This window comes from Stegodyphus dumicola, chromosome X2 (assembly GCF_044657685.1).
Source record: "Stegodyphus dumicola isolate Sdum_Otavi_A_Nest chromosome X2, ASM4465768v1".
Taxonomy (NCBI): Eukaryota; Metazoa; Arthropoda; class Arachnida; order Araneae; family Eresidae; genus Stegodyphus; species Stegodyphus dumicola.
The window spans coordinates 57533620-57561617 of NC_140781.1; the positions used below are offsets into that span (position 1 = coordinate 57533620).

Consider the following 27998-nt stretch of genomic DNA (forward strand, 5'->3'; position numbering starts at 1 on the left):
TCAATTCCGGTCAGCAAACAACAAGGTTACCACCAGCCGTCTGCGGAAGGAAACCGCAGCGCTCTGCGAACCAGCCACAACGATCAGAGTTCCACCAGCGGTCGGTGGAAAGGAAATCCCAACAGTCAACGAAGCAACGACGACGACCAGAGTTCCACCAGCTGTCAGTGGAACGAATCAGCCACAGACGAAAGACACAAGAGGCGAAAGACACAAGAAGGCGAAAGACACAAGTGGGTTCCCCGGCAAGCGGCAGAGACTGGATGATGTGGAACAGACAGCCAAAGGGATAATATTCCACCGCAGTCAGCGGACGACGTGTCCCGAAGGGAGAAAAAGACTACCTCCGGAGAATATTTTCCCTTGGAAGTTCAGATGGATAGAAGAGCGTGCTATGAAAGGAAAATTGGGTTCCCAGTCTGACGAGCAACGGTCATCCAGACGACAAAGGGTTGCCACAACAAGAATATTTCTATCATGGAACGAGTTTGTGCAGAAACGCATGACGGACTACGTCAATTTAAAAAGGTAAGTAAAATTTGATTTTATTTTCAAATATTCAGTACTGTTATGTCTAAAAATACATAAAATGCTTGTTAAGAGTTGTGTAAATTGTTTTTGCCTCAAGCGAGGTTTTATTAGTTGTTGCAGCAAGTAGCTGGAAACTATTTTCCATGAAACTTTTGTTCACATTGCGCCGTTTAGTCGAGAGACTGTTTTATGCGGTTCAGCGAGATAAAATGATTTATTCCTAGCAACTTTGTTTACATTTGGATGTAAGAAACTGGAAACTTGTATATATATATATAGTGTTTTTTAACTGTGTTTAACGTAAATGTGTATTTCTGAATGTAAAGAATGTGTTATTTTATAAAACTAGTTGTAACTCTATTCAGAAATTGAAACTTAAAATTTATCGAAATGTAAAAGCTAGCAGGAGGAAAATTTAAAAGCTAGGCTTAGGGATGTTAAATGAAAGTTAGGCTGTCCGGCTGAACACAAAGTTAATGCATGTTGAATAAGTACACTAGGGTGAGTTTGAAAATAGTGAGTCTGTTGGAAGTCTAGTGTGTCTGAGATATTTAACATGTAGGCTGTCATGTAGAGCCAGAAGCTGTTATTTAAACACACCACTTTTACCTGCGTTTAAACCCTTGGCCTACACGATATCTGCCAATTGCGCGAGTTATAGCAAACAAGAAAGTCGGTCGAGCAGTGCCATTCAACTGTTCAGCCGTGTACCCGAATTGGCGCAAAATGTATACTTTTCATGACATATACATTTTAGTGTAATGAAAGGAATTGTGAAATAATGAACAATGTTTAGGTACAAATAGTAATTTTAAGACGTCTAGGGTGTAATCATAATCAATTGATCAGTTGACAAAAACAATTGCATGATGGCTATGACAGGTCGACATATGAGGGAGACCCAATCCGCCACGTCACGCCAGGACTATCCAGGTCATCCCCTCTCCAAACCAAAACGATGGCAGCCAGAGACCCGTGATTCCTCATCTTATTGGCCGAGCAAAAACAAAAGAAAGAATAATGATAAGGTAAGTTAACTGCATATTTAAACCCCGGTCCCCAAAGTCTGAGTTCCTGAGTAACTAAAAAGTTAGTATAAGAAAAAAAAAAAAAAAAAAAAAGAAACGAAAATTTACAGTCAGCGTTCCAATTCTCAATCACACACTGAATTTATTTTAAACATGCTTATTTAAACAACACAAAAGGAAAGAAGAGAACATAAAATAACTAACCAAGAATAAGAAAAGGTTAATAAATTAACTAAAAATAAGGAAAAACGTAAAACAAACAAACATTTACTCAAACCACATTTATACAAAACGCAGACAGAGAGGCAGAATCATTCATAATAATAAAATTTCACAAAGAACCACGCAAACAACAGGAATGACCAGGACATCACTAGGATTTAACGAGGAATTCCCAAGGGAAAAAGGCCCACCAGCGGCCGAGCGGTAAAGACGCTGAACACTGGTAGTTCGGTCCGAGGTTCGAATCCCGCGAACGGGCTGGCTGCATGGGCGTTTTCGTGGTCTTCCCCATGTGAAACGTGTATACGAGCCAGTTTCCCATAGAATGTCCTCCACGAAGGCATCCCTCCCTTTAGGCAGATAGCCCTCGTGTGCTTTGCCATAATTAAATAATCCAATTCAATCCAATCCAATCCCAAGGGGAAAAGGGGGACCTGAAGAGGACCATACCGAAGCAACGTCTCTAGTTAAGGTGTACCTAAACTGTAGTTATATACTGTAGTTATGTACTTAAAATCAAAATTCCGAAAACAAAGAAGACACAATAAAAGATCAAAACATACCAATGATACTGTTGCGTGCATACGGGTTCGTTACGAAATGAATACACAAGTCCGATGAAAAATGAGCAAAAATTTATTATTATCACAAAATACTTAAATTCTCTCAGATATTCTCAGATTCAAGATCTCACAGTAGTTATCCTTTAACTACTCAAACGTTCAACAGAAGTTAATTCTGTTGAAGAAAGCTAATCCGCTAAAGAAAGCTAATCCGCGAATTCGCTACAGTCAACAAGAGCAGTTTTCTAAGCAAACTCTTAAAACAACAACAAACTAACTAAAATCACTGACTAATTGAGAGGTTTGTTGCACTGCGTGGGAAATAAAACTATTTAATTTACAATTCAACTAACATTAGCTATTTAAATACCAAATCCGTAACACTGCCCCCTTCCCAAGGACTGCACGTCCCGGGCAGTACAATCCCTGGACAGGAAGCCAAACTTACAACTAAGGCATAAATACTATAATAAACATTACATTACAATAACAAACAACATGAACAATAAATGCAATAAATAAAACAAATCAAATGCTATCAAATACAAATCAAATACAAAATACAAATCACACTAAATACACATTTAGAAACAAAAAGGACCATGGCCTTACACTATTTACAATTATTTACATTACGTACTATGGCCATAGTAATGAACTAACCTTTCGTAATGAACGACTTTAGGCTTAGAGTTCGAAGACTTACGGATTCGAACCACGACGTCATTCAGCCTGTTTAGGACCGTGTACGGACCATCCCAAGGTGACTGTAATTTCGGACAAAGTCCTTTCCGTCGAGTCAGATTCCACAACCACACCTTGTCTCCTTCATGGAATTGATGTTCAGTAGCTCTTGTGTCGTAGCGGGTCTTCATCTTCTCCGTCGCCACGTTGACTCGCTCTCGTGCAAAGTTGTGCATCACTTCAAACCGGGCCTGGAGATCTTGAATATATTCCTCAAGGGATGAAGGAGCATCCGGAGGGCGACCAAACACGAGATCACAAGGCAGACGAAGGTCACGACCGAAGAGCATCTGAGATGGGAACAGCTGGTAGTCTCGTGGACAGCACTGCGGTAAGCCAGTAAAAACAGTGGTAATTTCTTGTCCAAATCCTGTTGGTTTCTGGAAACCACTAATGAGAGGTTATTAAGGATGGTTCGAATGAACCTCTCTACCATGCCGTCCGACTGGAGATGTAATGGCGTCGTTTGGGTTTTATCAATGCCGAGTAGTTTGCAGAGTTCTTTGATTACTGCCGACGTAAAATTCCTTTCCTGATCGGAATGTAACTGAAGAGGCACTCCGAACCTGGGAATCCAGTGCTGTACCATCACCTCAGCTATCGTGACAGCCTCTTGATCAGGAATAGGGTACGCTTCAGGCCACTTGGTGAAGTAATCAACGACAACGAGTATGTATTTGTTGCCATCAGCAGTTCGTGGCAGAGGTCCCAAGATGTCAAAGGCGATACGTTCAAGAGGCGCCCCTACGTTGTAACGTTGCAGCTTGCCTCGGCTGCGTCTCTTCGGTCCTTTTCTACCTGCACAGGCATCTCAAGATCGGCACCACTTTTGCCCGTCATCCTTTGCATTATTCCAGTAAAAGCGCTCACGAACTCTCTGTAAGGTCTTCATTATTCCAAAGTGACCTCCCGTAGGGCTGTTATGTAGTTCTTTAAGGACATCAGGAATCCGGGATCTTGGAAGTATCAGTTGCCATCGGAACGTCTTCCTATCATCCGATTCGAAATTCCGGTATAAGACGTCGTTTCGAATGTGAAGTGAATCCCAGAGTGCCCAATATTGTTTTGTTGTAGGACTACAGATAGAAATGTCCTGCCAGGTAGGTTTTCTGTTTGATGACTCCATTAAATCAATTATGGGTTTAACGTCGCGGTCTTCCAGCTGGTCATTCCTGACTTTGTCATCACTCCACGGGTCTCGATCAGCCGATGTTGATGTTGTAATTTGTCTTGCGCTCGGAGTCAGCAGCTCATATTTCGCTTCCACCCTGGAACAATATCGGCAGCTTTCTGGGCAAGGTCTTCTAGACAGGGCGTCGGCGTTCCCGTGTGATGATCCCTTACGATGATGGATAGTGATGTCATATTCTTGGAGTCTCTGTATCCACCTGGCTATTTGACCCTCAGGTTTCTTGAAATTTAAAAGCCAGGCCAATGAGGCATGGTCCGTGCGGAGGAGGAATTTTCAGCCGTATAGATAATGATGGAAATGCTCTACGGCTTTAACTATGGCGAACAACTCTTTCCTAGTGACACAGTAATTCCTCTCCGGTTTAGACAGGCACTTGCTCCAGTAAGCTACTACACGTTCTTGGCCGTCTATTTCTTGGGACAAAACAGCACCGACACTTTCATTGCTCGCGTCCTTGTCGAGAATAAATGGTCTTTCGAGCTGAGGATACGTCAGGATTGGAGCAGATGTTAAAGCCTCCTTTAAGTTGTTAAATGCATCCTCGCATTCTTTTGTCCACAAGAACTTTTGCTTGCTCTCTGTCAGCTTGTGACGGGGTCTTGCGATGGAAGAAAAGTCCTTCACGAATCTCCTATAGTAGGTGCAAAGCCCTGGGAAGCTTCTCAGCTGATGGACATTTTCGGGACGTTTCCAGGATTTAACCGCTGATAGCTTTTCAGGATCCGTGCACACACCATCTGCAGAGATGACATGTCCCAGTTAAGTCACTTCTTTTCGGAACAATTTGCATTTAGCGAGACTCAGCTTCAGATTGGCTTCTTTCAGTTTCTGACGCACCTTCCTAAGATTTTCTAAATGTTCTTCAAAACTCTTTCCGACGATGATGATGTCGTCCAGGTATATCAGGCATGCTTCGTAGGAAAGGCCTTTCAAAACAGTCTCCGTAAGACGTTCGAATGTTGCCGGCGCATTACACAGTCCAAACGTCATCACCTTGAATTGCCAAAGCCCTTGTCCCGTAGTAAATGCCGTCTTTTCTCGGTCTTCAGGCTGTATTTCTACCTGCCAATACCCACTCTTTAAATCAAGTGTTGAGAACCATTTGCTTCCAGAAAGAGTGTCTAGAATGTCGTCAATTCTAGGAAGAGAGTAACTGTCTTTCTTCGTAACCTCATTCAACTGGCGATAGTCGACGCAAAATCTTGTTGAACCGTCTTTCTTTCTGACTAGGACGATGGGAGATGTCCATGGACTTACTGAAGGCTCGATGACATCGCCTCCTTCCATATCCTTTAAAAGTGTTCGTACCTCTTCTTGTTTAGTAAAAGTTAGACATCTTGGATGTTGCTTGATCGGGAGATGATCGCCGGTATCGATTCTATGTTGTGTCAAACTAGTTCGACCCACGTCAGAAGACGAGCGGGAGAAAACAACTTGAAGATCTTTAATGACGCGATCGGCAGCATTCTTCTCTTCATGGTTTAATTGCGCATTATGAAGTAACGCTTTATGAAGACACGGATTCTTGGATAACTCTTTCTTTCAACGGTGGTTACTGGAGTACATGCTGCAACCACTTCACCTTTCTTAATAATTTTCACCTTCTCAGTTACATTGACGACTCTCACCGGGATAACCGTTCTGGATAGGCCGACGAGTGTTGAAGCTACTAGTTCTCCTTTTGGGCTATTACAGTTATTGGGATATTCTATGATGCCGTAGCGGAAATTTCTGTTTTCGGCTATGGATCCAGGAAGTAAAATTTCTGTTTGCCGGTATTGTGATATTGTCTTGTGCTATGATTTTATGGACAGATTTAACTTCTTCATCATTAACTCCAAATAACGCTATGTCCTCCGATGTAGAATGCAATTCGGTATTTTTAAAGTCCAAGGAAAAATTGTATTTCCTTAGAAAGTCCAATCCGAGTATGCAAGAATCAGTGATCTTTGTTACATATGCCGTGTGATGGTAAGCGGCACTTCCAAACGTGATGTTAACATTTACTTTTCCGTCGATGTCGATCTTTTCATCGGACACAGTCTGGAGGGTAATGCAGGGCGGCGTCCAGATAATTTTGCTTCCCAATTGTTGAGCCAAATCTTTTCGGATGATGGTAACGTTGGCTCCTGTATCTATAGTCATATTGCAGGGAACTCCATTAATATGTCCTATTATGAAAAGTCCATTACTGACGCCTCTCACTGCAGAAATCTGAAGCGCTTTAAACTGGGGCTTTTCATTATCTGGCAACCTCCGCCCCGCGAGATGGCCACTAATTAGTTTCCCTGCTGCTTGCTAGGAGCGGTCTTAACATCCGTGCCCTGGGGTGTTCGGCAGTTCCGCCGTATGTTTCCTTCAGCTCCACAGTTCCAACATTTTAAGGTCGGTTTCTTTTCACTGATATTTTCGTCGATGTCGACTTCTCAAGTCATTGAGTTGTCTGGTTATATCGTCTAGATGAACAGTGACTTGATCCCTTGGCTCCTGGACATGAGCAGCTCTGATTGGGTGGCGGTCTCTACGAGTTGCTTGCTGGGCTGCCTCGAATTTCATGGCGTACACTAGAGCGCTTTTTAAATCTTTTACATCCGCCATTCGTAGAGCCTTCTGTATTTCGGGATCCCGGATGCCATCGATAAAGTACTGCAGGGACAGGATTTCCCTCGTTTCTCTCGGGCACTCCGTAAAGGCGAGATGGAACAGCCTTTCAACGTCCGTGGCGAGCTCCTGGAGTGATTCTGTGGGCTACTGTTGACGGGATTTTAATTGAAGCCTGCTGTAGTTTTTTAAACATTTCTCGCCAAAGCGCAGCTTAAATGCGCCGGATAGAGCTTCGAAGTCAAGTCTCTGATTTTCGGAAAGAGTCTGCAGAATATCCGCTGCGTCTGCTCTCAGAGAAGCGGCGAGATGACAGGCCTTAGCTTGTGAATACCATCCGTTCGCATCCGCCACTATTGAAAACTGCGTCTTATAAACTTGCCAAGAGGTCTTCCCATCATATGTCGATAGCTTCAGAGATGGACGAGCAGGCATCGGTAAGAATTTAAAACTATCACTATTACTCCCTACCGTCGTTACGAATTTCTTTAAAGAATCCACTTCTTTGTCTACTGCAGAAATCCTATCATCAATTTGTTGTTGGATTTGGTATTGGACGGCACAAACTCTTCTTTCAATTCGTTCCTCCACAGCAGAAACTCTCCCTTTTATTTGTTCTTTGACGGAGGAGACTCTTTCTTCAATTTCTCTAACCTTACTTTCGACCGAGTCTATTCTACCTTCTATAGCCTAGAATTTGTTTTCTATTACGCAGGTAATTTCTCTTTTCATTTATTCTTGACCACCTTTCATCTCGTCTTTAAGAGATTTCATCTCATCTTTAACGAATTCCTGTCACGCTTTCATTTCTTCCTGTCCCGATTTCATTTTTCTTTAAACGAGGCAAAGGCTGATATCAGCTGTCTTAGTTGTTCTTCCATCGCTCTTGTTATTGGCAGTCAAATCCTACTTCTGACACCAAAAATTGTTGCGTGCGTACGGGTTCGTTACGAAATGAATGCACAAGTCCGATGAAAAATGAACAAAAATTTATTATTATCACAAAATGCTTAAATTATCTCAGATATTCTTTCAGTATTACAAGATCTCACAGTAGTTATCTTTTAACTACTCAAACGTTCAACAGAAGTTAATTCAAAAGAGCTAAAGAAAGCTAATCCGCGAATTCGGATAATTGCAGTCAACAAGAGCAGTTTTCTAAGCAAACTCTTAAAACAACAACAAACTAACTAAAATCAGACTAATTGAGAGGTTTTCCTCCTTTTTATAAGATTTTTAAATCACGCGCGAGAACTTTCTGGAACTTTCTCGAAATCAAAAAGAGATATTTATTAAATGTTACATGCACGCGCTCTTGTATTTTCAATTTTCCGGCTTAGCTTTCTTTTAATATTCGTCACGCGCTGCACTACGCGGGAAATAAAACCATTTAATTTAGAATTCAACTAACATTAGCTATTTAAATACCAAATCCGTAACAATACATAAAAACACTTGCATCATATAACATAAAATTCAATTTAAACAAAAACATCAACTGCCTCTCTATTATTGTTAATAATAGACATCGCATATTTTGAAAATCTTCTTAGAGTGTCTAGACTCAATGTACCAAAACATTCTGTTCTCAAATCTTTTAACAAAGGACAATGATTAAGAAAGTGCTCTTCATTGCCAACAACAAGACAAACACCACAAAAATCTGTATTTTGCAAACCAAATCTAGAGAGATACGCGGGAAAACGGCCATGTCCAGTCAAGAACTGATTCAAATCAATGTCACTAATCGGCCTCATACCTTTTTTTAATTTTAATGCTCTGTAATAATCCCACACATCTCTTAGATTCCTCCCATTTTGTTGTCCAAATGCTCAAATAGAAACTTTTTATATTTCTAATGGCATAGCTTCTAGAGCCAGACGTTTCAAAATACTCAACACTTTCATTGTAGATAGCTTGTTTTGCCAGCATGTCGGCTTTTCATTTCCTATACAGCCAACATGGGCCTTTACCCAGTGTAAATGAACATCCATGCGTTGTGTCAATGATTTCAACAAATGCTTAATTTCATATATTAAAACATTGACTGTACGGGCCGAGGTCAAGGATTGCAGCATAGACAAACAATCAGAGTATATATGTATAGTATTTACACGGGTCAAGTTGCCTTTAATCCATCGTAACGCTTTAAGAAGAGCACAACATTCCGCTTGAAAAATGGAATTATAACAATTCAGTACCACAGAAATAACAACAATTAGATGCAATTTCAGTACCATAGAAATAAATTACAAAAGCTGCTCCGAGTTTACCGTCCTGCCCCGAAAGGTCAGTATAAATATTGTTACGGATTTGGTATTTAAATAGCTAATGTTAGTTGAATTATAAATTAAATTGTTTTATTCCCCGTGCAGTGCAGCGCGTGACGAATATTAAAGAAAAGCGAAGCCGGAAAATTAAAAATACAATAGCACGTGCATTTAGCATTTAATAAATATCTCGTTTTGATTTCGAAATAATTCCAGAAAATTCTCGCGTGCGATTTAAAATCTTATATAAAGGAGGAAAACCTCTCAATTTAATTAATTAGTTAGTTTGTTGTTGTTTTAAGAGTTTGTTTAGAAAACTGCTCTTCTTGATTGTAGCGAATACGCGGATTAGCTTTCTCTAGCTGTTTTGAATTAAGTTCTCTTGAACGTTTGAGTAGTTAAAAGATAACTACTGTGAGCGATTGTAATACTGCATGAATATCTGAGGAAATTTATGTATTTTTGTTGTGATAATAATAAATTTTGTTCATTTTTCATCGGACTTGTGTATTCAATTCCTAACGAACCGGTACGGACGCAGCAATATCTATTTCACCAATTACAGGGAGATCACAATCAAAATAAAAAAAAAAAAAAAAAAAAAACAATTCTCAGCAGGATGTATAAAATCTGTAATAAATCTTACAAACATATGTTTGGTAATCAAAATATCGTTATAAAGCTTAAAATCTAAGTTATGAGCTCTCAATAAAAAATTTTTCATAATAAAATTTATACATGATTGAAAGAGGCGACGTGCCGGCGAGAACACAGAGCACCTCAAACATCTTGTGATTGCTAGGCACCAACTCCGTTGTACTGAGTCAAGTTTACTCCTTAATCTGATCAACGTCCCCGTTCTGGATCCCCAAGCCCCAAGCACCATGGGATATTTTTGGTACTATAACATTGTTGAGTATGTCCTTCAAAACCTGAGCTTTGCTGGATAGAGTATCTCCGGAGAACGATCGTTTATAATACATTAGTATACAATCAGAACCTTGGTGAACAGGTCGGAAGTGGTCTACAAAAGTCAATTTACAATCAGTAGTAACTTCAAGATATTTAATAACATCTGTGAATTTGATTCTTTCGCCATGATATTTAAATTGCGGTGCCCGCACCTTCCTTCCGCCCTGCGGAAACAAAATCTAAGAAGTTTTAGCTATATTAAAATCCAATTTTTCCTCGATCCTCCAGTCTTCCAGCAGTTTCATAACATCTTGAAAAAAACACTCAAGCTTTTCCAAAGAATCTTCTTTCATTAAAATCGCTAAATCATCTGCATAACCAATAAGCTTTACATTATTGGGAAATTCTAAAATCAGAACTTTGTTCAATATAATATTCCAGAGCAGGGAAGCACTGCAGGAACCCTTCGGACATCCCTTGTGAATATCTAAAACTACTTGCGCATTTTCACTTTTAAAAGGATTATACATGATTCTTCGATTACAAAAATAGCTTGTATAACATTGCACCAAATTCTTAGGAGTTTTCAGCTCGATCAGAGCGTGTAAAATTGAATGTGTGCGTGTGATTATGGCAAAGCCTCGAGGGCTATCTGCCTAAGGGAAGGGATGCCTTCGTGGAGGACTTTCTAAGGGGAAACTGGCTCGTATACACGTTACACATTGGGGAAACCACGAAAACGCCTATGCAGCCAGTCCGTTCGCTGGATTCAAACCTTGGACCAAACTACCAGTGTTCAGCGACTTTACCGCTCGGCCGCTGGTATGCCCAAATGTAAAATTGAAGTCCACTGTACTGAATCGAAAGCCAACGAAGACGTCCAGAGACAACAGAACTACATGTTGAGAATTTCTATAGCGCTTAATAAATTCTATGGTATCATATAAGGCGTCATCTGTTGAACGCCCTGCAGAGAAACCAGATTGTCGCTGACTAAGTAATATCTTACTATTCAAATGGAATTTCAATCTATCTATCAAAATCTTTTCATAAACTTTACCGAAGACGTTAAGTAAGACGATTGGTCTATACTTATTTTGTTGTTTAGGAATCAAAATGACTCGTCGAAGTTTCCAATTTCTTGGAAATAGATAAAATTTCAAACACATTAAAAAGCAAAGTAAAAACGTCTAAAAAGGTATAAATTAAAATATGTACAAATGTTGGATTAAAACTGTCAGGACCTGGAGCACTTTTGCGCCTCAATTGATCAATAGCATTTTTGATCTCCACTTGAGTGATAGCAACATCGCTTTCAGAGCATCCGGCCAAGTTTCAGTCCGTTTTACTTTATTAGATGCAATCCTATAAAAACCATCATAATAATGTATATTATTAATAAAAAACTTCTTTTTAGTCTCAAACTTGGTCCTTCTTATTAAACGTTTATAAACAGCCAATTCTTTTTTGTAAATAATTTTTCTCTCAGATCGAATATTGGCCGTCAGACCTGGAACTTGTGAATTTTTTCATATAGCACATATACGTCGACGCATTACGGCTAGTTGTGGAGTCCACGATGATATCTTTAAATGTGCAGTCTGTTTGGCGCGTAATTTCCTTCTGACATTCACCGATAATTCTTCAAAGAATTTAACAATGCAGTTCTCTAATTCAACGAAGGAGACACATTAAATAAGTCAAACTTGAATTTTTGCATTTTAGGACCGTGTTTCTTACAATATCTCACGATTCGATACACATCTCTTGTTAGAACTACCCTAGTTGTGCAATGAACATTGACATCATAAGATAATCAGAGATGTCGATTATCACTTAGACTCTACTCCATTAACACCTCCAAAGCCTCAGGACCGAAAGGCAAGCCACGTGAGACAGTCCGTCCATCCCTCACCAATAGTATATTTAAAAGTCGCAAGAGAATTAAAATCATTTAATAAAATCAAGTTGTTAGATAATATAAAATCAAAGACAAATCGTCCTCGGGCATCAAAACTTTTGGCACCTCAACTTGAGTGTTTAGAATAAAAATCACCGGTAATAATAAATTTATCATAGTTTCGCATAACCATTTCAAGTTGAGAAAGATATCCTTCAATATCTTCGGCAGCAGAAAAATACACAGTGACAATACACAATCTGCCTGATGACTCGTAAACTGAGACTGTCGTGATAACGTCAGAACGTCAGACTCATAGTCACGTGTAAAATGAATATCAGGTTTAATAAAAATGATTCCAGTTCTTCCGTCTTTGTTCTAAACGCATCTCCAATTTGGTCTCTGGTATGCCAATTCGTGATGAACCGCATGTGGCTCTTGCATGCATATGATCTCAGGGTAAGAGCCTATTATTTCATTCAACACCTGGAGCTGGGCCTGAGCTAACATTCAGTGATTTAAGTTTATACTGACAATTATCATGGCAAAATAAAATATTATACAGAAAACATTTAAAAACATATGTACAAACAAGTGATAAAATAATTCATGGGTATAATGGGTATAAGAGTTTGGCATAAGGAGTATAAGAGTTTTTTAATTCTTTATACGAAACTATATTTGAAATGCGTGAACGTAAAGAAGCTTTACGGGGCACTAAAGTAACAGATCATCCAGTTTCGTCAGAAACAACTGAAAAAAACAAAATACTGACGTTACAATCAAAGGAAATATATTCAGTGTAGAATAACTCCATTCGCTTCTTCTAATAATAATACGCGGCATTTTATGTACAAGTTCCTCACCACGAGTTAGACTCGTGGCTTTTGTTTATGACACAAATTCTTTACCACGAGACAGACTCGTGGCTTTTATTTATGGCACAAATTCTCTACCACGAGTCAGACTCGTGGTTATAGGCCAAAGGGTTTAAGATCTCAGCACACGCATATGCTGGAGAGCTAAGGATGAAAAAAAAATTAAACTTGTGAAAGTGAAAATAAAATTCCTGACTTGTCTAGTCAAATGCATGTATCATCTAGAACTTCAACTAATATTAGTTTGGTTCCACACCCACTGAAAGGACATGAGAATCGACATAAAAAATGTATTCTTAGATTTGAAAATTGTGTTCCTGGAAGTTGTATTGTTAAATTTCAAATTTAGAGTGTTTAAGAAGCATTATATTGCAAGGCTGGTTCTTCAAGTTTAAGTTAGAATTTAAATGTTTCAAACAGGTCGTTTAACTACCTTATTTTCAAATATTTAAATTATGGCGGGAAATATTGTAAGAACTTTATTTTATTCTAACCAATAATTTTTTAGTTTGACTTTCCCTCTTGATTTCAGTTTTCTACCGGAATGTAAATTTGTATGACGTAATATGCTAATCTAAACTTGTTTCAGAAGTAGTATTTAAGCTGCGTTTCAGGAATTCGTGAGGGGTAGTAGCGGACTCAGTTCCGAGTTTATGCTGTGTGTTAGAAATAAGCTGTCTAGTCGGTGTTAGACAACTTTCAGTTTATACTGATATTTCTAGACTCGGCTTTGCAGTGTGCAGCCGATTTATCGTTAGTTAAGTTAAGGAGCCGGCCGTTAGATATCTTAGTTTATTAGTGATTTGTTACATTCTTATTTTTTGTTAAATTTACGCTAACCACAAGTGGTAGTGATTTGTGGGCACCAATTGCATGCATCTGTTTTAATTTAGTTTAAATAAAAAGGTTATTTAAATCCTTCTTCAGCAGTATTTATTCTCAAAAGAAGTTGCGAGTTTCGCTACTTCGTCTTCTACGTAGGGTCTACGGCAGGGATGTCAAACTCATAGGTACACTTGGGACAAACAAACAAGGTTTAACTGTAGGCGGGCCGGGGAAAAAAAAAAAAAAAAAAAAAAATCAATATTCATAGAAACGTACATTTATTTCGAATAATACAATAATAAACATATATATATATATATTTATATAGAAAAGAACAAGAAAAATTTAATGTGTACGTCCTGATACTTGACATCTCTTCTCTGCTTTTATCTTTCCTATTTCGGGAGAAATTTTGTTTGCAGTGATAACTTTCAACGCTGACCCAAGGTGAGCATCATTACTACGGTTTCTAATAGGAGACTTATTACCTTTCATGACTGAAAATAACTGCTCGCACCGATAAGTGCTACCAAACATGGAAATAATTTCATATGCGAATTTTCGAGTATTTTTAAACCTGGCTGGTAAATATTTGTAAAATTCAGGCACGCCCACTTCAATGAATTTTGCTTTCAAATTTGAGTTGCATTGAATCTCGATCACCTCCATTTGCATATGGCTGGGTACTGAGTCAATACTTATTGAGAAAAATCGAAGAAAACAAAAACAAACAAAAAAAAAAAATTGTCTTCGAGGGAACTAAAATCATTAAACCTCGTTTCAAATTCAGTTGTTAAATTTGCAATTTTTTCTGCGTATTTTTGATACGAACAAGTATCATCTAAAGTTGATTTGTTCATGCTGCACGTCGGGAAGTGCGTCAAATCTTCATTTTTAAGTTGTTTTTCCCAAAGAACTAGTTGACATTTGAATGCTTTAATTATGTCAAACATGTTCGTAATGATATGATCTTTTCCTTGTAACGATAAATTTAAATCGGTTAAGTGTTTGGTTATATCAACCAAGAAAGATAAATCTTGTATTCATATTAGATCGTAAAACAAACTTACGTCTTGACTTTTCGTTTTTAAAAACTGACATATTTCTTCTTTCAAATCCCAGAATTGTTTGAGAATCTTGGAGCAAGATAACCAACGTACCTCGGTATAGTAGGGCAAACCCGAATATTCACTATCTAACTCACTTAAGAAAGCAGTGAATTGACGCTGATTTAAACCTCGAGACCTTATAAAATTTATAACTTTTTTTATATATGACAAAACATTCTCCATATTTATTACTTTCGTGCATAGAACTTCTTGATGTATAATACAATGTATATGATGAATGTTTGAACCGTGAATTTCACTAAGTTTTTTTCTTAGTAATACTACGAAGCCCTTGTTTTTCCCGGTCATTGATGGAGCGCCATCTGTAGCTACAGAATTTAATTTTGCCAAAGGTAGATTGTATTTCTGCAGAAGTCCAAAAACACAAGTAAATATATCTTCTCTTGTGGTAGTACCAGGCATCGGTATTAGTTCCAGTAATTCCTCAAAAATGTTAAAATTCTTGTCACAAGAACGAAGAAACACTGCTAATTGAGCTTTGCCACTAATGTCCGTGCTCTCGTCACAGGCAATGGAGAAACTTTCGAAACTAGATGATTTTGCTTTGATCTGATCACTTAAATTCGCGGCTAAATCAGTAACTCTTTCCGCAACTGTATTTCGAGACAATGAAATTGATTGAAAAGCCTTCACATTTCCAGGTCAAACAATTTTTCCAGCTTTCTTTAGGCATTCCTTGATGAAATCACCGTCAGTAAAAGGCTTCGAATGTTTAGCTATCAACTCGGACAAAACGTAGCTTGCATGTACCGCCGCTTCACTTTCTTGCAATACTTTACTAAACATGGACTGTTGCTTTTTCACTCCTAACTTGAGCTCTTTCAACTTTTCTTCTCTCATTAATCCTTCGTAATTGTTATATTTCGATTTGTGTTGTTCGTAATGACGTTTAATATTGTATAACTTTGGTACATTAATAGTATTATTACATATCAAGCAGATTATTTTATCTTTTATTTCACAGCAAAAATATTCTAATTCCCATTTTACTTGGAATATTCTATGTTCGTCAGCGATTTTTCGTTTAATTTTACTCCCACTTGGTTTTGATATAGACATACTGAATACAAAGGGCTGGAATAAACACGGTTAACGTTAAAAAGTTAACAAAAATTTATTCTTTCCACAAGAGATAAATCAAAATGCTGAAATATTTCTTCAAAAATATTCTAACAATATTACAAAATGTTGAATGTTTAGCAAAAATCAACAACATGAAGGCAACATGAAGCAAATCTAATAACAATTCTAAATAAAAAGAAACTAACTAAAATAACTATGAAATTCGTAACAATATGAATTAAGTAATAATTAATAATAAAGCAAAGTGCGTGCACATGCATGCACCAATATATCGTACAAAACTATGATTGGAAAACTGAGACCATGAGTTCGGCCACATTCGGCTATCGGGGGATGCATACAAGTTCTGAGTGCACGTGCCCCCCAAACGCCGAAGGTAGCTGAACGCAAGCTACTCACACGCATTTGTAATTTAAGTAGTGTGTGTGTCAGCTCGCTGTGAGTAATCTAACAACACTGAATAAATTATCGTTAATTACTTAGCAGTAAACATTTCATTTTTTTCTTCGTCGATATGTTATTTTATTATTATATATTATTATTTGCGGATATATTGGCCGGGCCGCAAAAATGTGGGCCGCGAGTTTGACATCCTTGGTCTACGGTGTAATCAAAGAGAACCCACAGATTCTATAGCACAGGAATTGATTTTTGCTGCAAGTTTTATACAAAGTGTAAACATCAACGAAAGGGAATTTTTTAAAAGATATGTGTTGCTATTTTTGTTTCTTTTGCCACTAAGGCAATTACATTTTGGGTTAGTATAAGATTTGACTTCTGATGCTTTCATTGCAGCACTGAAAAGATTCTTCTCTCGTAGGGGTAGAAGCTCGATAATATTTTCAGACAATGCAACAAAATTTGCTAGTAGGGTACTGAATAAATTGTATAATCTTGTTAAAATCTCGATGAAACTTTAGGAAATTACTTAATTTCTGAAGAAGTAAAATGGAATTATTTGGTTATTATTATTAGAATGGGAGCTCTCAATTTCGTGGGACTTTGAGACGCAGGAGTCAAGTCATTTAAGCATCACCTTAAACATATTGTAGAGGAAATGAAACTTACGCATGAAAAATTTCTATCAGTGACTTTTCAGATAGAAGGCATATTAAATTCTAGGCCCATCATTCCATTACCGGCAGATTATGATTGTGTTGAAGCTCTTACTCCAGGTCATTTTTTTAATTTTTAGACCTATTCCAGAACCAGAACTTCTACAGAAACCTGAAAATAGATTAAGCCATTGGCAAAAAAATTTCCAAAATTACCCAGGTTTTTCTTTTTTTTTTGAAGGGGAAAAAAAAAAAAAAAAAAAAAAAAAAAAAAAAAAAAAAAAAAAAGAAAAGACGGAGGACTATTTAAATTACCTACAGCAAAGAAACAAATCGCAGTTTGAGAAAAATAATGTTAAAACTAATTCTGTAGTTTTGATAAAGGAGGATGATTTGCTTGTTAATAATTTGTCCAAGTTCTCCCTGGAATTAATGGCAAGATTAGAGTAGTTACTTTCGAAGTTCCAATGGTATGCTGAAATGACCAGTAACAAAATTATCTCTCTGTTTTGTTGCAAACAGATGAATTCTTATAAACTCAAAAATTCTCATAGCTTTGTATTTTGTGTTATTTTGCATATTTGGACTCGCATTCCTATAATAAAAATAAAGAGATTCAGACGGATTTAATTGGCAGAAAAGATAAAATTTCACAAATCCTAGTAAGGGAAGTTGCTTTGACAGAAGACACTAGAAGAGTTGCGTTTAAGAATAATTTTTCTATGATTGGTAATTCTTCTAGACGTCATTTAGATAATGTGACCATTGTCTCCTCATCGCAACCAGTCAATACTTTGGCTGAATTTTCAATCTAAGTTAGCTAAAGTTGATGTATCAAATACAGGAATCCACATTACGAATATGCGTTTAACTCGTTCGAAGGATCTTCTGATAGATTGTGATACACAGGAGCATCAATAACAGCTTAAAGATTTGATATCATTTTCTCCAAATGCCAATATTTCAGCACGAGTACCCAGATCGCATATGGATAGAATTATTTTATTTGGAGTTCATATTAATGTAACTGAGGCTGCTATCGAAGATGCTTTTAAGGCGCTCTTGCCGAGAGATACCAATTTAAATTAAAATTTTGTTACAAGCTTTAAATTCACAGACAATAGTAAGAATTTCATTCTACAAATAGACAGGCAGTCTTTGACATTACTGGGTCCTAAGGGTCGCGTTTATGTTGGATTCCATTCTTGTAGTTTTCGTAAATATATTCAAATTTTACGATGCTATGGTTCCCAGGCTTTTGGCCACCATATTCGAAATTGTACAAATTTATCTTTTGCTCTCACCGCGCTCATATGGATGATAATATAGTTCCGGACTGTGAAGAGGGTCCATCTCATATTAACTGTTTAAGATCAAATTTAGAAACGTTTGCTAGAAGAACATTTGTTTAGAAATGTCACAGTGCAACATTTGTTACACTTCTAATTCTTATGCTTGCCCTGTTTTTTAAAAAAAGAGTTACGTTCTTAGTTAAGGGCTATGTCTTAAAATAGCAAACTAAATGTTATTGCTATTTTATTTGTTTTTTTTTTTCTTTTCTTAGTTTTTGAGAATAATTGTTTTTCAAACCGGAATATGTTAATTAGGAGGGAATTTATTCTATAATTAAGATAAGTTATTGCCTAGAGAAGAATTTATTTAGATAGATAAGAATTATTATAAATGTATAATGTTCTTCGAATTAAATTTTACTGCTCTGTTTTTCGTATTAACTATGAATAATGAAATTTGATAATTTGTTAATTGTTTATTATTGTTTTGGTTTTTAGACTTGAAAATTTATGAAAAGTGAATATAAATAGTGATCACATTCTTCATGAAATTATGATCTAACTGCTTTGACTGGGATTCAATTGTGTGGCCGTTCCCAACTAGCTAAGAACAAAGTAAGATTTGGAAAAAAATATGAATTCAAGACTTCACGATTTTAAGAGGTTTCTACTAACTTTCAAACTTGTATTTTTTTTTTATAAATATGGTTAAAGGCAGCAGTTGTAACTGCTTTAGCTCTCGTATGCAAATTTTGATTATGTAATATATCATTTATACATATGTCGCACAAAGTGCAAAGATGTCATTGATAGATATTCTTTAATTTTTGTAACAATTTACTTTGGCTGATACAAAATAAGCGTCGCTGATCTGGCATTCCACCTAGTTATGGTGGCTGCTGGTAGTACAAGTAGATTTTATCTCCGCTGATCAGGTATTAATTCCGATTGGTTTCACCTTAGGACGGAAGCCTGATCGGCGGCGAACGAACGAGCATGTATTTAGTATAGCTGATTCTGTTCATTGTTATCATAAATATTTTTTGCTATGTTTTACAATCAATACGGAATATCATCTATTTTTTAAAAGAAGTATTATTTTGTTATAACTTTGTAAAGATCTTAAGTTTTACTAACGTTTATTTTTATTTTAAATCTTTACTATCACTTCTTATTTTCTACTTCCGGCCAGAATTAAAAGCTTTAACTTATTTATGCAAATTTGTCTGGCGAACGCCAAGTACTTAAGTTGTGGCTTTTTGCCAAGCGAGAGAGAGGAAGGAGTTAGTCGAAGCAGGCCGCTTACCTTAGCAGTTTTACTCAGTTGCTGGTTGCCTTCCAGGCCAAAGGTTTAATCCTCGTGATAATTTTTAAACGTATTGTAGTGTTAACAGTTCTCTGTACTACATACGGCTTCCTGTTAATATAAGGCCAATCTTCCACGTAGGCCCTTGTTTATTATTCAAAAGTTAAGTTAGAGTTTAATTAAATATTTTTATATTCTTACGTTCAGACCACAAGTAGTTGGTCTCTGTATTCCGAAGTACGGAAATTATTGTAAAGAGTGAAAAATAAAGGGTTTCGTATACCCTTCCCGTGTATCTTGTCTACTTCCCACATTTATTGAACATAGCTTTAGTAAGCTCCCTGTTCCGAGTCAGGCCCTTGCATGTTCCCAAAGAAAGTAAGGCGGAACATTGAACCTGATAGTTGCGCCCAACGAAGAAGATTAACCATGGCCGAGTTTCAAGAAGAACCTGTGCTGCCTGCAGAAGCGGCTCAGAATCCAGAAATGCCGGCTGCCGCCCTGGAAGTATTTGGTTACATCGTCCAGACCATGCGCGCTTCAATGAAACCAGAAGTAACATTTAATGGAAACTCACCGGTAACCAGTTTTTTGGAAAAATTGGATGACCACTTCATGCTCTACCCCGTGCACGAGTTTCAAAACGTTACCTTAGCTACCAGCGCTTTGAGGGGCCAAGCGCTTAACTGGTTCAAATGTATAGGCAGAAGTCTCTTGGGTCAAGGAGGAAGTCCCACCTATACTTACGAAAATTTCAAGACTGCCCTAGTAAAAGCCTTCCCTGTCGTAAGGGATCGTGCGAAATTAGAAACGGAACCTTTCAGCATATATCAGCAAAGAATCGAAAATCTCTCAAGCTTTATTTTAAGAAAAATTCACGTCTTCAAACTCTTGTATGGAAACCGTCCGGATCCTGAAATAATTCAAGTGATTTTGCCGAGGTTACTTCCCCAAGTGCAAGACTTTATTGAATTAAGGAATCCGACTACACTGGAAAAGTTATTTGAGCAAGCAATCCAGTTTGAAAGTAGAAGAACGGCGGACATTGAAAGAAGACGCCAATATCCACAACGAAACCAATTTGGTGCGCCAAGACCACAGCAAAGTCAAGCACACGGCTACGGAAGCAAAGCGAATCAGTGGGCAAGGAAACCCGAGCATTCAAAAACAGCCGGCGAACGTCGACAGTTCAATAGCAATCCAGGAAAGAAGTCTCAAGGCCAGTGGAAAAAGAAGGAAAACATGGAAATGAAAAATGATTTAAACTAAAACGGATTTCTGCTGACGGGAGGGTGCGGAAATCCGAAGGCCAAGAAAACCCCTCTTCCTTCAAGTTAAATACAGTAATGGTGAAAAATTTGACTCTTCCGAAGATTGAAGTGTTGGTGAATAATATCCCAGCAACCGCACTCCTGGATACAGGCGCGCAGTGTTCCTGTGTGGCAGAAGATTTTTTTAGGAAGTATTTTCGTAAATATCGCATATATAATTCGGATAATAGGACAGTGTTAGCTGCGCAAGGAGAAAGATGTAAGTGCATAGGTAAATTACCGCTATACGTTCTATCAAGGACGAACACGTAAAAATTATGTTTTTCATAGTAAAGAATCTGCAAGCACATATTATCTTAGGAATGGATTTTCTTTCAGAGGCACAAGCAACGCTGGATTTTAATGAAGCGTCCCTTAAGCTGACGATGAAACCAGTTCGAGAAGAAAAGGCTGAACCGCCGATGTTAAACCTTGACCACCTGCCTAATGAAGAGCAACGAACAATCCGACAAGTGGTAAGTGAATTTGCTTCGTTATTTAGTGATATTCCAGGATTTACTCAAGTTACTAACCATAGTATTGACACCGGAAATTCAATGCCAGTTCGCCACAAAACATACCGGTATGATAAGAATAAGGAAAAAATTATAGAATGGCATATCACCGATATGCTACGTAAAAAGATCATAACGCCCATCTCAAGTAGTTATGCTAGCCCGGTGGTTTTATGTAAGAAAAATAATGACTATCCATTGACACATCCAAAAAGGTGGCGATTCGCGATTGACTACCGTAAATTAAACTCCATAACTAAATATCCGGTATATCCATTACCTATTATTGAAGAAATTCTAAGGAACATAACGTCGACCAAATATATGACGACTTTAGACTTAACGACTGGTTATTTTCAAATAGGGGTTAGGCCTGAGGACGTGCCTAAGACAGCTTTTATAACCAAGTCTGGCACTTATGCATTCCTGCGTATGCCGTTTGGTCTTTCAGGGGCACCGGCAACATTTCAGCGATGTATGGACATTGTGTTAAGGCCTGTTCTTGGAAAGTCCACATTTATCTATTTAGACGATATCATTATTACTAGTGATAATCTCGACCAACATGTACAGGATTTAAGACAGGTGTTTTCTTTATTAAATGATGCCGGTCTAAAAGTTAATGTCGAAAAGTGGAAATTTGCAGCCCCTGAATTAAAATATTTAGGTTACAAAATATCTCAGAAAGAAATCGAGACAGACGAATCAAAAATAATCGCTGTACAAAAGTATCCGACTCCAAACACGGCGAAGAAGCTCTCTTCTTTTCTAGGACATTGTTCATATTACAGGTCCTTTATAAAAGATTTTGCAGCTATTGCTGGACCATTGTTAAAATTAAAAAGGAAAAAGGCAAGATTCTCGTGGACGGCCGAAGCCAATAGTGCGTTCGAAAAATTAAAGCAAGCATTAACGCAGGCCCCTGTGTTGAAATTTCCTGAAAAGGATGAGAATTTAGAAATTTCAGCGGATGCTTCGGATTATGCGGTAGGAGCGGTACTTTCGCAAAATCAGCAGCCCGTGGCATTTTTTAGCCGAACTTTAAATCAAACACAAAGAAACTATTCCGCGACCGAGAGAGAGGCACTTGCAGTTCTGTTAGCAGTGCAAAAGTTCCGAGTCTATTTTGGAAAGGCGCCAATAACAGTGTACTGCGGCGGTAACTAGATTGTACTCAGGGAAAAACTTATCCCCAAGGTTAATAAGATGGGCACTCAAGCTACAAGAATATAATCTGGTAATCGAGCATACCCCCGGAAAGGAAAATATCGTTTTTTTAATAAAAATATTTTTTTCTTAATTCTTTTAAGAAGATTTCTTCTCTCATTTCTTCTTTCTTTCTTTTATTTTCCTCTTAAGGTTTTTCTTAACGTTTTCCTTGTTTTAAATACTTATTGATGTTACACTTCCATTTCTCGAAGAGTAAAGTTACATATATATTTCTCTGTCTATGAAATTTAAGCTGGAACTTGCACGCATATAATTTCCCTCTAGAGGCTTTCATGGATAATATTTTCTGTAAAATTAAACCAAGAAGTACGATGTTCATTCCATATAGCTTAATTAATATATTATATTTCTTATTTTTTTACGCTGCTAATACTTAAGATACGCAAAACATTCTCTTCTAATGTATTACACCATACTACTAACATTTAAGAGGTGATACTCCGAACTTTCTCTTCTAATGTATTATACTAACGTTTTGAAACACTACACAAAACGTAGCAGATTCTCTTTTACACATCTCATTTTTGTTCAAAGGATTCACGAGACGTGTTAAACAAATGTAAATTTTAAACTTACTATTTTCCATTTAAACGTTTTGCCTTACATTTAACCTTTATCATGTTTTTAAAACATATCCCTGTTAATATTTCTGATTATTTTCCCCCTGAATATAAATACAGACTTATACGGATTTTTTAAAGATCTACTGATTTTGAATTAAATCTTATAATTCAGAAATAATAAATTTTCATGACATAAAATCTACTTGAACTAATATATGGACATCTCTAGCCAGTTTAGTTCAAATACATGCAAAAAAATACGAAATTTCTTATTATTGTCTACCCCAGTCTAATACGAACCAACAGTATTTCATTTCTTATTATTTTACACTACAGACATTTACAGGAATATATTCAGAACACTCCTTTTTATTGAGCAGGAGATTTCATATATATTACTGTGGCTATAGTACTGTGAAACGGACAGTTCAGGGGCAGAAGGCGGAGCGCGGAGCAAGCTCGCAGGCGGAGTACGCGGAGGCTAATTGATAAGTGTTTCGGGGGTTCTTCATTTCACTGATAGGATGACGTCACACTTTGATAAGAGATTATCTTTTATTGATTTTATGGAAGTTCTTTGTTAAACAGTTTTTAGCCTTTGTATTTTTTCTTTGTGTTCCAGCTATTTTACTACATATATGATGGTTATTTCATAGGTGCCCTTAACGGCACTTATTTTCAAATTTAATCCTTGATTCAGAAGTTCTTAATTTTAGATGCTATTTTCAACTAGTTTCGTACTTTTCAAACTTTCGTAATTTTTTAAGTGTTCTAATTTTGAACTTGTTTATTACATTTTCGGATCATATAAACTTTTCCTTAACTTTAGCTGTAAATTTTAACTTCTTTTCTATTTTTGACGTTAATAGTTCCCAACATACTTTGAATTTTAACTAATTTATAATATTTATAGACTATGTACATGACTTTCATTTAATTTATAGCTACTTTCATACGTTTTAACCTTCGTAATTTCAAACATATCCTTAATTTTAGCTTAATTGCTCTATTTTCTCACCATATATATGAACTTTTTTTAATTTTAGATGATATTTTTAATGTGTTTCATTCATTTTAAAACTTCATAATTTTTAAAGTACTCTAATTTTAAACTTCTTCATTATATATTCCTACCATATACCTAACTTTTACTTAGCTTTAGTGTGTAAATTTTAACTTCATTTCTACTTTTTAATGTTTTTAGTTTCAAACAAACTCTGAATTTTTAACTACTTTGCTAGATTTTCACACTATGTACATGACTTTCATTTAATTTTTAACTACTTTCTTACGTTTTAACCTTCGTAATTTCAAACATATCCTTAATTTTAGCTTAATTCCTCTATTTTCTTACCATATATATGAACTTTATTTAATTTTAGATGATATTTTTAACGTGTTTCATACATTTTAAACCTTCGTAATTTTTAAAGTACTCTAATTTTGAACTTGTTTATTGCATCTTCGTACCATATACATGAACTTTAATTAGTTTTGGATCTATTTTTTATACATTTCTGACTTTTGTTTCTTTCTAGTTTCCAAAATACTCTAAATTTTAACTCTTTTTTATAATTTTCGATTGTAATCACGCTTTTGATTTTACTATTTCAGCTAAATTTACACGTTTCAATGTCTTAAATATAGAGACAGATTTCAACATTTTATTTTAGAACCTTTAACTGTTATTCCAACCCAACTTGTTGAATAGCCGTACTTAGTTTATATTTTATAGTACTGTTTCAATTTGCCTACTGTACAATTTATCATTCTGTAGTACTCTTACCATGAATAATTCTACTATTTTCCTTCATTATTAACTTCATTCGAATTTTCAAACTTTAACATTTCTTGCATATTCTGGTATTTTCTTACATCATTTATATCTGAATATATGTTTTTAAGCCCTTCAGTATTACCAATGCTCAGTTTTCAACCTCGATTACTATTAAGCTAACTTGATAGGCTCCGAATTTTTAGAATGGATTCTCAGTTTTCATCTATAATTTTAGAACCATTTTCAGTGATTCATGTACACATGCAGAAATCTTTCATATTGTTTTGGACACTTAATACGTTTTTAATTCGGTAATTTTTGCTAATTCACTGCATTCATACCATCATTTTTACACTTTAAATGCCCCGACTATGCAAACTTTAAATTTATCACTTTTTTCTGCATCATGTACGAGTATTTCTGCCTTCATGGACAACGTTCAAGTGAAATTACCGATTATTTACGTTACATGCACAAAAAAAAAAAAAAAAAAAAAAAAAAAAAAAAAAAAAAACCCTAAGATAAACATTTTTAGTATCAAATGAGAGATGAATGACCATAGATTTTACACATTGGTTACCATTTCGGCTCTAGAAATTATGTTTAATCAGTATACTTTTATTTCTAGTGCATAATGTTAACACATTTCTTCGAACCTAGTTCAATTCCAACTCAATTTCCCTAGACAATTGCATATATAGTCTATTTTTCTAATTTCTTATACTAGGATTTTCTTTCGTGAGTGTCAGTTTTTAAATGTAAAAAGTTTGGGCATAAATCAACTGACTGTCAAAGCCAGAACCCTGAGAAACAAGCAGCTTTAGTACAGCGAATTTCTGATAATACTAGAATTATGAAGACTGTAGAAATAAATAATCATTTAGTTGATAGTCTTGTTGACACTGGTTCAAATGTTACAATATGCAGCGTAGAATTACATCAGCAAATTGGTTCTCCAAGTTTAAATTGCAGCGATATCACATTATCCGGTATCGAGGCAAAGCAAATGTATCCCATTGGCTTTTTTATTTCTGATATTTTAATTGATGGTTTTTCACTTTGTACGAAAATTTATGTCGTCAAGTCGTTATGTAATCAAATTGTAATAGGTTTGGATGTAATGAATCAGTTTAACTTCTCCTTTACTGAGAATGGCCTTCAAATAATTTCTCGTCGGAATAAAAGTAATGTAAACTTGATAACTGCTGAGTCATCTCGAAATGCTAACGTTCGTTGCGTTATGGGAAATTTGAATATTGCTGTGTCATTGAAGAATGTTTATGATCTTCCTCAATTGCCTGGCGTCCCTGTTAATCTAAACAAAACCCCGAAAGCAGAAGTGGCTTGGAAATTAATTGCTTTTTACATCTGGTGAAAGCTATTTTTGTCAACGAGATTGATTTATCGCATATTTCGAATGTGGAACATAAAGGAAGACTGTGTAAATTAATTAAATCGTACCAGCCTCAGAAAAATAAGCAACCTGATTTCAAGATGCAAATAAATTTATGGGATGAAATTCCTGTCTGGCAAAATAGAAGATACATGTCTTTCGCGGAACAAAAAATTGTTGACGAGCAAATTAAGGAATGGTTGAAAGAGGGCATAATAAAGCCGAAAAATTCTATATATTCGGCGATTATTGTTTTGTGTAGCAAGCGAGATAATTATAAAAGATTGTGCATTGACTATCGAAAATTAAATAAGAAGATTATTAAAGACAAATTTCCACTGCCTTTAATTCCAGAAATACTTGATCGGTTAGAACAATCAAAGGCCTTCACGACACTAGATTTAAAAAATGGCTTTTTCCATGTAGACATAAATGAAAAGTGCACAAAATACACCGCGTTCGAAACACATAATGGTATTTATGAATTTCTTAAAGCTCCTTTTGGTTTATGTATTAGTCCAAATGTTTTTCAAAGGTATATTTATTTAGTATTTCGTGACTTGCTAAATGAAGGTGTATTAATTATTTATATGGATGATATAGTCGTACCAGCTAACGATGAAGTTGAATATTTAGAGAAAACAGAAAGAGTATTCAAAACAGGGAATATGGATAACAAATAAATTTCAAAAAGTGCCAATTCTTAAAACGGAAAATTGAATTTTTGGGACATGTAATTGAAAACGGAACTATTCGACCATCACCTTCCAAAACTGTTGCTGTTCAAAACTTTCCACAACCGCGTAACTGTAAACAACTACAAAGCTTTTTAGGACTAACGGGATATTTTCGTAAATTCATTCCGCATTATGCTAAAATAGCTAAACCTCTTAGTGACTTACTTAGAAAGGGTATTGGTTTTAAGTTCGATTCCGAACAACAGGAAGCTTTTTGCAGATTAAAAGAAATTCTCTCCCAAGCACGTGTTCTACATATATTTAGGCAAGGATATCCATTAGAACTTCATACTGATGCTAGTAGTCAAGGCTTTGGTGCGGTATTACTCCAATTGTCTGATGATGGTAATTATCACCCAATCCAGTATATGAGTAAGAAGACTTCACCGCAACAAGAGAAACTCTGTAGTTACGAATTAGAAGCCATTGCACTTATAGAAGCTCTTAAGAAGATTAGAAACTATTTGTTAGGGTCTAAATTCAAAATTGTAACTGATTGTAGTGCTTTTCAGAAAACATTAGATAAGAAAGATTTAACTCCTAAGATTGCAAGATGGGCAATGTTCATTGAACGATTCGATTATGAAATTGTACATCGTTCAGGAAGCCAAATGAAACATGCTGATGCTCTAAGTAGAAATGCCTTAATTTCAACATCATCCGATGTAACTGAGAAGATTCGGTTAGCACAACAACAGAATGAAGATGAACATGTGAAATTGATCAAGAATTTAGTTGAGAAGGGAGAAGGAAACGGATTCTTCCTGAGAAATGATATTTTGTACAAATTGGAAAATGGTAAAGATCTGCTAGTAGTGCCAGAGTCATTACAAAACGAAATCATACAGAAGGTACATAAAAAGGGTCACTTTGCTGTAGAGAAAACTGGTAATGCTGTAGAGCAAGAATTCTATATTCTTAGACTGAAATGCAAAGTTGAA

General features: G+C 36.3%; 1 protein-coding gene across 2 annotated transcripts in view; it reads right to left on the reverse strand.

Annotated features, from left to right (window-relative positions):
• Positions 1–27998, reverse strand: part of LOC118179307 (uncharacterized) — an 83703-nt gene that overhangs the window by 16635 nt on the left and 39070 nt on the right. Inside the window, exon 1 of one of the 2 annotated variants that reach the window (XM_085809116.1) lies at positions 16948–17077. The exons of the other annotated variant lie outside the window; for it this stretch is intronic. The gene's annotated coding sequence lies outside the window, so the exon portion shown is untranslated. Of the gene's footprint in view, positions 1–16947; positions 17078–27998 lie in introns of those variants that run through there. 2 annotated transcript variants of the gene reach the window in all.